Source organism: Lissotriton helveticus, chromosome 2_2, assembly GCF_964261635.1.
Source record: "Lissotriton helveticus chromosome 2_2, aLisHel1.1, whole genome shotgun sequence".
Lineage (NCBI taxonomy): Eukaryota > Metazoa > Chordata > Amphibia > Caudata > Salamandridae > Lissotriton > Lissotriton helveticus.
Genome location: NC_136060.1, coordinates 476311225 through 476323756, shown reverse-complemented (window position 1 = coordinate 476323756; position 12532 = coordinate 476311225).

The following is a 12532-nucleotide window of genomic DNA, read 5'->3' as shown; positions in this document are numbered from 1 at the left end:
AAGTACTTTCTACTGCTTAATGAATAAGTGCTATCTCATTGGGTAATCACTGGTGCAATGTCTACTACACTACAGCTGCGTAATGGACAATGAGGAAATGTCTCCAGTGACATTGCGCACATGTAATTTCTGCAGTGCGATTGTTCTTCTGGTGTCTTGATCCATAAATCTTTGATAATATGAATCCTTGTCTAGAGAAACGGATGAGACTACAAAGACGGAAATTTTCACCAAACACTAAAAGTACTTACTCCTAACTTTATGAACTAAGTGCTTCTTTATTTGTTGGAGATGTCCTTACAATTCCTCTATATCAAGAACGCATCACCAAAATCGTCTGGAAACACGCTTGTAAACCTTTTGGTAAGCTGTCCATCAACGTGGGAAAAGGTGGTAAGGCCTTTGCATATTACTAAGGAAAACAGGGCGAGGACAAATGTGTGGAGCTTGCTGATGATTTTGGGCATTTGCATACTCAGGGTAAATAAAAGGGAGTACCGTGGACCCCTTTCTCCAAGGGCAGCAGGACTGCGTGGCCCCCGTCCCCGGGCCAATTTCAGCCCCAGAGACCCCATCCCCTGGGGCCCAGCCTCTTGATCCTGGGTGCCCTGGAGCCTACCCAGGGCACCCAGCTTGATGTGCTGGGGACCATGGGGGGCCTTATTGCCCCCGCTGTCTCTCCCTACCTCCAGCATTGCTGCCACATCTCTAAAATTTCAGCTCTCTGCATGTGAGAGCAAATCTTTCATCTGTTGTCCTGCATCACTTAACAGCCCAAATGGGCCATGTTAGTGCAGAAATTTAATACAATTCTGATGAGGGGAGTCACTGTAGGGAAACCTCAGTAGTTGCGCACTTATGTGCACCAACTGATAGTATAGAGGGGCCCAAGTCGGCCGTAGATTATATTGCATCAGCTTCACTATATTTTCACATATATATATATATGTGATTATGTGTACATATATATATATATATATCACGTCTCAATCTTGCGACATCTTTATATATAATATACCCTCTTAACACGAATACGAAGATAATCAGTATATGTTAAATCGATCTTCGTATGTGGAATAATGTTGGATATAACAACATTCCAAGATGGTGCTCACAGTGATATTTGAGGGTCTAGTCCTATGTCGTTGTCATTGATTGTAAAGAAACTTTATTAACATGCTGCTTCTTAGTCACTATTGATACACTGACGAAGGCTCACGCCGAAACGCGTCTGTGCGGTTTTCACCCCTAATAAACCCTTCCGTGACTTCATAACCCCTCCTTGAGTGCTGCATCTTTTCTTTGAAGCTTTGAAAAGTTCGAGCGTAATATATATATATATATATATATATATCTATATCACCTACTGGCGGTCGCCAGTAGGTAGTTATAGTTAGGACCTAGATTCCCTAGGAAGAGCATTTTTTGTTTTGCTTATAACTTTCGTGTCGTTTGATGAATCTTCATGAAATTTTCCAAACGAATTCTTTGTTCATATCGGCTCCTATGCTGAAAGTTTGGGCGTTATTCGTCAAGGGAGGGCTGAGAAAAAAGGGGGTCCCAAAACATGTTTTCTCCATGTTAATTTCCATAGGAAACTTTAGACAAGGTTGCAGGTTGAACGGGTGAACTGATTTACCCCAAATTTGGCAGGGTGAAGGGTCTTGGTCTAGAAAGCACACTTTTATTTATTTGGTGTAAATTCGTTCAGTAGTTTTTTAGAAATATTGGAATTTACAGATTTCGATATTTGGGAATTCTGCCATCTGATGGCTCAGGTGTTACAAGCACAAGCTTGCTGCTTAGCAGTGCGAGCGGTTGCAACTAGGAAGTGTTGGCCGGTATTTTGTGATTCGGTTGAAGTGAGTAAGTCGAAAAAAGGGTGAAAAAAGTAGGAAAGGAGGGTAGGAGCACTGTAAGCTCTGTGGGGGAGTGTGAAGCGAAGTAAACACTCCTACCAGTCTGAAAGTGCAGTGTTGCTCAGAGTGACATGGTGCTGAGATGATATGCTGCTACACTCGGGTATGAAACCGAGAGCCTAAACCGTGAGTTCATTGTTGTAAAGTGTCGGACCCCCAGATCGAGTTCTGGCTGTTGTCAGCACTTGTTTAGGTGTAGCAACCAAAAGAATGCCACGAACCAACAATTGGGCAATCCTCATTAGAAATCAGAATTCCAAGATGGCTACCGATTTCAAAATCAGGTTTGCAGGCTAGTTTATTTACCCACAGGTGCGGAGATTAGGAGGTGTGCGAGCGCGAAGGGTAATGCGCACTTCAATGAAGTTTCAATAGGGTACGCACCTATTATGAAGAGCCTCCGTATAAGGTGAAGGAGAAGGCATTTTCCGTCGGGTTGTTCGTTCGGCATCTGGTACCAGTTATCGTCAGAAGCTGCTATGTTGGCTCCAAAGTCCGCACTGTGATTTAACTGTCACAGAAAGACGCGTTTCCAGAGAAACTCATTTTCGCTTCTCCCCTCAACCGCTTCGACTAGAACAGCGATTCCTCGAAGAGCACTCAACATTTTCCTGAGGAGAGTTAAGGAGAGAGAGAGAAAAAACAGAGCTAAGTGTTAACGCATTACAGATTGCATGAAAGTCATTTCTTAATAGATAAGAGAAATTGTTAATATTTACCTGAACAGGAATACAATTTTTTTTAAATCTACAAGAAAAGAAAAGAACTGTAACTAACTGTTAATAGATACTAAATGTAAGAAAGGAATATAAGAAGATAACAATCTAATAGAAAAAGGGTTTACAAGACACAAAGATAGCTGCAACAATTAGAAGTAAGTTGATAAATATTAGAATAGATAATTGTTATACAAATACAAGAAAGATAAGAATGGTTAAAGAAATATTTGTTTTATAAGCTAAGAAAAAGCAGTAAGGACAGAATATTAAATAAGGAACAAACAAAAGAAAGAAAAGAGATATCATAAGAATAGAAGACACAGTAGAAAAAGTAAGTAAAATATTTACCAGACATAAGAATAGAGGAAATAAGAACAAATAGTTAGGGTTAATAAGGATAATTTGTATTATAGGTACAGAAATTTTCAGAGCACAAAAGCAGCTAGAACAAATAAGAACTTAGCAGGAAAGACAGAAGAGAAGCACAGATCTTGGAAAACAAGGGTAGGTGAAAAATATAGTAAGAGTAGAATAGGATTAGATAGAGTAGTTTAGAAATTAAACCTTGTGCTTACATTTCAGGTTCTCAGAGAAGAATAGAGGTCTGCAGGTCGGGCTATAAAAATTGGAAGAGAAATAAGAGAACCAGATCCAGGACCAGTATCTTCCTGTTTGCTATTTTAGCCACTCCCCCTTCCCCCTTGGAGGTAGTCTGGAGGCTTGGTATATTCCGACCTCCGGAGTATCTTTAGGAGGGATTCAGGAACTAGCATCTCTGTTCCTGTGCAAGTTCATGGTAAGAAAATATATCGTCATTGGACATAATTATATAGAGTCTGACAGAGTGAAGTGCCCATGTAGCATACTTGCACCCGAGCAGAAATGGCTGAAGGAATAAAGTAGCGGAACAGTTTTAAATACTATTCAGAAGGAGTTGGTCGCAGTTAGAGAGGAAAATCAGAGTCATAGACAAGAAGTAGTTAACTCTAGGAAGGAAACCGCAGAACTAGCTCAGAGATTGAGACAACCATTCAGTTCAGGGCGGGAAGCTTTGGATCCCACATTGTAAGGCTCCAATAGAATGACAACACAAGTAATCCATTTATTGTCCCAGTTATTCTGTTAGCTACGCCGGAGCGTTTTAGTGGGGTTTCGCAGAAGGCGCAAATATTCATCACACAATGCTCCCCACACTTCATGTGCCGCCCTTCCATTTTCCCAGATCCGCAGTCTAGAGTGGCTTTTGTTCTGTCATATTTAAGCGGTGACGCAGCGTCCTGGTCCATGCTCCTAGTTGCCAGGGATGATCCTCTTTTGTGCAACTATGAAGAGTTTAAACAGGAATTTCTCCGGATCTTTGACAGACGAACAATCTCTCAAGCGGTTGATTATGAATTGCTTGATTTTTGTTTTTTGTTTTTTATAGGGCTCACCCAGCCCCATGCGCTGCAGCACTTGGATCATGAAAGGCCACTCAACAGAGTCAAAAGCCTTTTCTATGTCTAGGAAGACTGCTATAGCTTTCGCCTCTTGTTTCACATGTTGAACCACCCCAAGGACTGTCCTAACGTTATACGTGAGGTTCCTATTGGGGATAAAACCCGCTTGTTCCGGGGCAACTAACTCGGGTGCTAGAAGAGCTAGTCGCGTAGCCAATACCTTGGCATACAATTTGGCATCAACATTCATGAGCGAGAGCGGTCTGTACGAGCTGCATTCATCGTGAGGCTTATTGGGTTTAAGGATAGTCACCAGCAATGCCTCCCTCATCGATGGTGGCATGCTGCCCTCCACACAAATGTCATCAAACAGTGCGGAAAGATGCGGGATCAGTTTATCCTGGAACGCTTTATAGAAGCCCACAGTGAGCCCATCTGCGCCCGGGGCACCGCTAGAACGCGTGCTCGCCAAAGCTTCTACTATCTCGTCCCTGTCAATAGGCAGCATTAGGAATTCCCGCTGTGTATTTGAGAGCATGGGTAGTGCAATGTGTTCTAAGTAATCAGAGATGTCATCATCTACGTTCCCGCCTTTAGCCGAATACAGGTTTGAGTAAAAGTCTCTGAACCGATCAGCTATCTCAACATTCTCGGTAACCACTCCACCATGCGCCGTCCTCAACTCCGTAATCTGTGTCTTCCCTCTAGGGCCTTTCAGAATTGTGGCTATCAGAGAACTCGGATGCTCCCCTTCTCCATACGTCCTGGCCACTGCGTATTTCCCCAAGTGTTGGACCTCCCTGTCCGCATCCTTGTGGTGTTCAGTAATCAGGCTCTTAAGTTCCTCGAGGACCTCTGTGTTTGGGCTAACGCGCTGCCTTTGCTCAAGGGCGGATAATTGCTGCTCTAGGAGCGACAACCGCCTCCTAATTGATTTCAGGACCCTGGAGTGTTTTGACATCGGCATGCCTCTAATATATACTTTAAAAGCCTCCCATAGCGTCTGGTAGCTATCCACCGAACCCACATTCGTGTCAAAGAAGGCATCAATGTCCTCCGCGAGCTCCCCTCGAAACTTCTCGTCAAGCAGTGAATAGGGAGGGAAACGCCACGTGTACGGTGGTATGATTTTGGTAGGCGAATGTTGCTCCAAAAGCACTGGTCCGAGAGAGTGCGTGGCAACACTATACAAGACTTGATACTACCCAGCAATGCTGGCGTCTCCATCCAGTAGTCAATCCTAGTGTGTATATCATGAAATGCGGAGTAGTGTGTGAACCCTCCCCTCGCAGCATGTCTATAGCACCACACATCCTCTAGATCTAATGTGAGGAGCTCCCTGCTTAGAGCCTGTGCAGCTGCCGATGGCTTACGCGGAGGACCCGCAGACCTATCCAGCACCGGGTCAAGTACCAAGTTAAAGTCTCCCCCACATAGCATTCGCGATGAAGCATGAGAGCGGGCAGCAGATGCCAATGTGTTATAAAAAACCGGAGAGTCAAAGTTGGGGCCATATACATTGACTACCACAAAGTCGCACCCCCCTGTGCTGCACCTGGAAATGACATATCTCCCCTCCGAATCAGCTTTCAAAAGGGTCTGAGTCAGCGTGGTTCTCGGGTTAACCCAGGTCAGGACTCCCCTAGAGTGTGTCGTAAATCCAGCTGCTGCATAGTTACCCGCCAGTGCCCTAGAAAGGAGCATTCTGCTGTTTGCCGGCAAGTGGGTCTCCCTCAGAAGAGCCAGATCAACCCTATGACGCTGAAGGAAGCTCAACACTTTCCTAAGTTTACGGTGGTCATTTAAGCCTCTAAAGTTCCATGTGAGGACTCGCAAAGAGGGTGCTGGATCATGACCACTCGGTACGCTATTTGCAGACATTCCTATATAAGAAACAATGTGTTTGAGGCAAGATCAGGCGTGCTCTAGACAATGACAGTGTTTGTGAAAGGCATCTAAAGTTCCTCCCCCCCAGATCGAATGCATCCAAAGTAAAAAAAAATAACTCCTCCCCCCTACCACAGCAGACCTCCCCCAACCTGGCCTGGCCGACCTCTTTCCCGCCCCCCTCCCCCTCCCATTCTAGACCCAACCGTAGAAAGAACAACCCTATGGAGCATTGCGCGCTGGGGCCAAGGTCGCCTAGAACCCACAGTATCTTAGACATGTACAATCTGCTCCGGGAGCCGCACCCCGCTACCGCTGTGCCCTGTAAACCAGCACCACATGAGCGTAGTAATAAAACAATATAACAACCACTGCATGTATCAATCCCCCCACCCTACTCCCCCCCGCCCAGAGTCCCAATCTTGGATGAGCAATATGCACAGCATAACTACTAAGCGCAGAAGCCCACAAGTGTCTCATCGTTCTCAGCAGTGTCTATCCCCCCACACAACGGAGAAACAAACATCAATTGCGATACCAACTTGTGAGACAGGAGCATCACAATCAAGTCCTACCGCCCTGTCTGAAGTTCAGCTACTCCTGTTCATCCAGCCGGCTGCTGTCCTCTCCCTCCTCATTCGATCTATCTACATTATTAGATCTTTCCTTGGTTCAGCTTTTCATTGCGCGCTGAAGTGTGGCGGTGTCCGTGAATATGTGTGAGTGACCCTGACGATTGACCCTGAGTTTCGCCGGGTACAGCATCGAGTAGTCCAGGCCTAGGTCTTTCAACTTCTTCTTGTACGGGATGAATGGCTTGCGTGCCTCCTGCACCCTGGCGGTGAAGTCTGGGTACAAGGAAATGGATGAACCCTCATATTGCAGGGTAGGTTTGGATCTGGCCAATCGTAGAGCAGTGTCTCTGTCCCGATAATTAAGCAATTTCGCTATGATATGTCGGGGGGGAGTCCCCGGCCGCAGTCTTGGGCCCAATGATCGGTGTGCCCTTTCCACCACGAACATTGCCGAAAAAACATCCTCACCCAGGAGAGTCGTGAGGAGTTTCTCCACAAACGCTTCCATAGGCCCTGTTGAGGTGGTCTCCGGCAGACCCGTGATTCTGAGGTTACAGCGCCAGGAACGGGCCTCCAAATCCTCCGTCTTATCTTGGAGCGTTTGCATGAGCTTATCTAGTTTTTTGTGTCCCGTATCAAGTTCCATCTGGGCCTCCTCCACTTCCGTGAGCCTACGCTCCGACATGTCCAGTCTTTCCGCATGCTTGTCTATGCGTTCCGCCATGCGATCCATCCTGTAGGTTAAGGCGTCAATCTTAGAGCCCAACGAAGAGATACTCGCCTGTATGCCCTTCTCCATGGACATCAGGAGAGACTTAATGTCCGACCCAGCTGCAGTCTCGTCTTCCACTGGCGCAGTCGCCTGGTCCACAGCCGTGGCTCCCTGCTGTTGTGAGCGTCTCTGCAAGAAAGGAAGCTTACTCTGGGTTTTGTCCCCTTTAACCATTTTCTCGGGTCAATCCCCAGCAGGACACGTGGAGAGTAAAAGAGTCGTGCTTCCCAGCCAGCTAGTTGGGTACACCAACAGACTCAGATCTGCCAGGTTTCGCCGTTGAGCAGCGTAGTGCGCAGTACCAGGGCTGAATCTTAGACTAGCACGGGTAGTTCCGTCCCAGCGCAGCAGCGGCAGCTGGTCGTGCCCGTCCGCGCACTGCTGTATATTCCCAGTGTGGTCCTCATGCACTCGTTGTAGTGAGGGGGGGGCACCGCGCACCAGTCTCGTTGTGACGCAAGAATCACCCGGCCTCACACGCAGCACCCCCTCTGCAGGGCCGCAAGATGTACTACCAATGGTTGTTCGTCCCCTTTGGGCAGCTACAGGGTAGGGTTTGCATTATGTCCTGACGTCGTTCTCTATGCCGGTGCGGAAAACGATGCCGTGCACCACCCTTCAGAGTCTAAGCTTCTGCCTCCACAAGGATCCCGGGAGTGCAGCAATTGTGATGACTCACCGTGCCCTCTCGCTGGTCTCTGCTCACCTCTGTTCCCAGGTCAAACTTCCAGGGGGCCAGCAGTCACCTGCAGCCAGACAGTGCGTGGGGAGTCCGCCACTGCCCTCCCCCAGTCGCCAAATGCCAGTCCAAGTGGTATAGGATCTCCGGACCGGGTGCCGCGCATGTCCCACCCGCCTCCGGGGGGGGGGTCGCCACAAAGCTTTCTATTGTCAGTGCACAGAGCACCACCAGCGAGCACTGGGATCGGAGCGTACTCCCAACAAGCTCCGTTGCCGTATCTGCCGGTGTCTGCCGCTTTCCGACCACTCTGTCCCCCTGCTGTGGGCTCGCTGGCCCCGCACTTCTCCAGCCGGGACTTCCGGGCACCCCCGCCGCACGTCAGGTGGCGCTGCCCGGATCGCAGAACTGCTGTGGGCCGGGGACGCAGGCCTCCACTCTCGTTGCCCTGCTCAGCGCCCGATCTCCGCATTCCGAACCGTGCCTCGGCTAGAAAAGGCACCGTCGGCTCCCCGATGATGAGCGGTCTCCGGGGAAGGGGCGCGGGGCGAAAAAGCATGCTCAAGTGCAGGATAGTGAAAAATCTTTATGTGGGCACGGCGTAGCAGTGGGATCAAGCGGCCATTTCGGATTCCGGCAAGCTCCGCCCCCCCATGATTTGCTTGATTTACGGCAGGGAAAACGAGATCTAGTGGCCTACTTGGCACAGTTTTATAAACTGGTAGTGGAGACGGACTGGCCCGAGAGCAAAAGAGCTGCAGTTTTTTATCATGGATTAAGAGACGAACTTAAAGATGTGTTAGCTCAAATACTCAATCAACCTACGGAAATCTCAGCATTAGCGGACCTAGTGTTAAAGATTGACTTACGCCAAGGTGAAAGGAAGGGCGAGAATCGAAAAGAATTTAAACCAATAGTCACAAGGTTCGATAGAGCTCGGTCAGAAAATAGTAGGAGCATGGAAGGACCACAAGGTTCAGAGCCCATGCAAATAGGAACAATAAGAGGTCCTTTGACAAACGAAGAAAAAGAGAAAAGGAGAGCAGGCAATTTGTGCATGTATTGTGGTTCGGGAGGACATTTTGTTAGAAACTGCCCGAAGAAGCCGAAGTCCTCATTCAAGCCGAAGGAAAACTAGCAGCACCACCTGTAGTAGGAGTTGAACCGGTGGTTGCGAAACAAAAATCGACTCCACAAGAACATCAAGTAGCAAATACCTTACAGTCATCATCCACACATTTAATTTTGTTCATGGTAGTTAAGTTTCGACAAGTTATGCTGACAGAAGTTTCAGTAATGATAGATCTGGAGCCATTGGAAATTTGTGTGATTTGAAGTTCGCGGACAAGGTTGTATTGAAAGCAATCAAAAAATCAAAGAGTGAACCAATCCAGGGCGTAGATGGAACAAATCTTTCCTCTCGGCCTTTTGTGAGCCATACAGAGCAGATGTGATTGATTTCTCACGATGAGCATGAGTAAATAATTCAATTTAACCTAATTGATGCGCCCCAGTTTCAGCTCATATTAGGCCTCCCATGGCTTACTGAGCACAACCCAACTATCAATTGAAGCTCTAGAACGATAGTAATGGATTCTGATTACTGCCAGAGGAACTGTTTTGGGGTGAAAGAAAAAACTCAAGAGTGTATCCCAGCTCATTCCTTGTGTTCGACTAGGGCCTCAGTGTGTGTCGTCAACTCCCAGGAAATACCAGAAGATTACAGAGATGATAAAGACGTATTCAACTAAATGGAGGCAGAACAACTTCCTCCTCATCGAGTATATGATTGTAAAATAGACCTTGAACCTGGTTCAAACTTACCCTGCAGTCGAGTTTATGCCTTGACCGAAAAAGAACATCACCACTTGAAGGAGTATTTGGATAAATACTTGGCAAATGGGTTTATTCGACCCTCACAGTCTCCAGTATCTTCTCCTTTATTTTTTGTGCCAAAGAAAGGAGACTTGAGAACTTGCATTGATTATCGCGCAATTAATAAAATCACCAAAAAGAATCGGTATCCTTTACCTCTCATTTCAGTCCTGCTGGATCAGGTTAAAGGATCACAAATCTATGGAAAGTTAGATTTGAGAGGGGCTTATCACCTAGTTCGGATGCGCGAGGACGATGAATGGAAAACAGCCTTCAGAACAAGGTTTGGGTTATTCGAATACCAAGTGATGTCGTACGGTTTGTGCAATGCTCCAGCTGCCTTCCAGCATTTTATTAATGATATCCTCAATGAATTTATAGATCAATGTGGTATTGTGTACATTGATGGTATTTTGATTTATTCCCCCTTGAAGAGAGATTTCACCACTGCGCCAATACTTCAACACGCAGATCCTTCATAACCATTTTACGTTGAAACTGATGCTTCTGATTAAGCAGTCGTGGGGGTGTTATCTCAACCGCATAAGTTAACTGGTCAACTACACCCAGTAGCTAACAGATCAAGGAAACTAACATCCGCCGAAGTTAACTACACCATCACTGAAAAGGAATTGTAGGCCATTAAAGATGCCTTTAAAGAGTGGCGACACCATCTCATGGGGGCACAGCATCAAGTAACAGTATTCACTGATCATCGCAATTTAAAATTATTAAAATCAGCTAGAACACTCACACCAAGACATTTGCGGTGGTCATTGTACTTTGCTGATTGCGACTTTGTAATCACTTATCGACCAGGAGCTCAAAATGGGAAGGCTGATGCTCTATCCAGAATAGGCACCGAAAATCTGAGAAGTCACACAGAAAATCAAACTATTATTCCGAGTGCAAAGATTATTGGAGCACAAGTTCAATCAACCTTGAGAAACAAATTTCTGAGGTCATGAGTCCAGAGGCCATGCAAGATTGGGTCAAGGAAGAAGCAGGAAGAAAGATTCAACATCAACTACCTTATTATAAGGAAGCCTTGTATTTACCCACTAAAGAACTACAACATCAAGTAATGCATGAGTGTCATAATAGTGTGCTGGCAGGACACAAGGGAGAGGCCAAGACTGAGAAATTAATCAAAAGACATTATTGGTGGCCATACATGACGAAAGATATTGAGAAGTATGTTAAGACCTGTGAAATCTGCGCTCAGGGAAAATCTGATCGGCAAGCTCCTAAGGGGTTATTGCATCCTTTGCCTACTCCACCCTACCCATGGCACACAGTCACCCTCATCCTTTTAGGAGATTTACCTCTTAGTCAAGGGTTTAACACCATACTAGTGGTAGTGGACACATTTTTAAAGATGGCATATTTTATGGCTTTAAAAGGGGTTCCCACTGCTAAACAACTAGCTACTAATTTCAGCACACACATGATGAAGATACATGGAATTCCTAAGATTGTTATTTCAGACAGGGGGTCACAATTCGTATCTCATTTCTGGAAGGCCTTTATGGAAGGATTGGAAATTTAAGCCAGGTTTTCCACCAGTTATCATCCGGAAACCGACGGGCAGACGGAGAGGGTTAACCAGGAATTAGAACAGTACTTGAGGTTATTACTCCTGAAGCAGGATGGAAACTGGTCAGATTATTTGTGGGCAGCAGAGTTTGCTCACAATAATGCAAAAAATGTCTCCACTGGTTATTCTCCATTTTACCTGAACTATGGTCGACATCCAAATTCAACACTTAAACAAACGGACCTTTCGGTCCCAGCAGTCAGAGATGTAGTCTCTCATTTAAAACAGGTTCATCACAGTGCCATAAGAAATCTGGAACAAGCCATAAAGAAATATAAAACCTATGCAGATAAAAAGAGATGCGAAGGTCCTCCTCTAGAAAAAGGAGATAGTGTTTGGTTAAATACAAAGAACCTTAGATTAAAGGGTAACAAGAAATTCCAACCTAGGTTTATAGGCCCCTATCAGATCGAAGAAAAAAAACTCAAGTCACTTACAGGTTGAAACTACCTACTAAATTGAAAATTCACCCAGTCTTTCATGTTTCATTGTTAAAAAAGGCATCCCCAGAGTTGCGAAGAAATTCGCCCTCAAAACCAATTCGTTTGGAGTCTGGAACTGAATTTGCAGTTAAAGAGATTCTAGATTTGAAAAGGTTGAAGGGAAAATTGTATTACTTGATAGACTGGAAAGGACATGGACCAGAAGAACGATCTTGGGAGTTGGAATCTGATGTTCATGCTCCAAGGTTGGCAAAGTCTTTTCACCAACGATTTCCTATGAAACCAAGGCCGAGAGGACCTCCCTTGTTGGGGGGTACTGTCAGACCCCCAGATCGTGTTCTGGCTGTAATCAGCACACGTTTAGGTGTAGCAAGCAACCAAAAGAATGCCAAGAACCAACAATTGTGCGATGCTCATTAGAAATTGGAATTTCAAGATGACTACCGATTTCAAAATCAGGTTTGGGGTCTAGTTTATTTACCCCCAGGTGCGGAGATTACGAGGTGCGTGAGCGCTAAGAGTAATGCGCACTTCACTGAAGTTTCAATAGGGTACGCATCTATTATGAAGAGCCTCCGTGTGAAGTGAAGAAGAAGGCATTTTCCGTCGGGTTGTTCGTTCGGCATC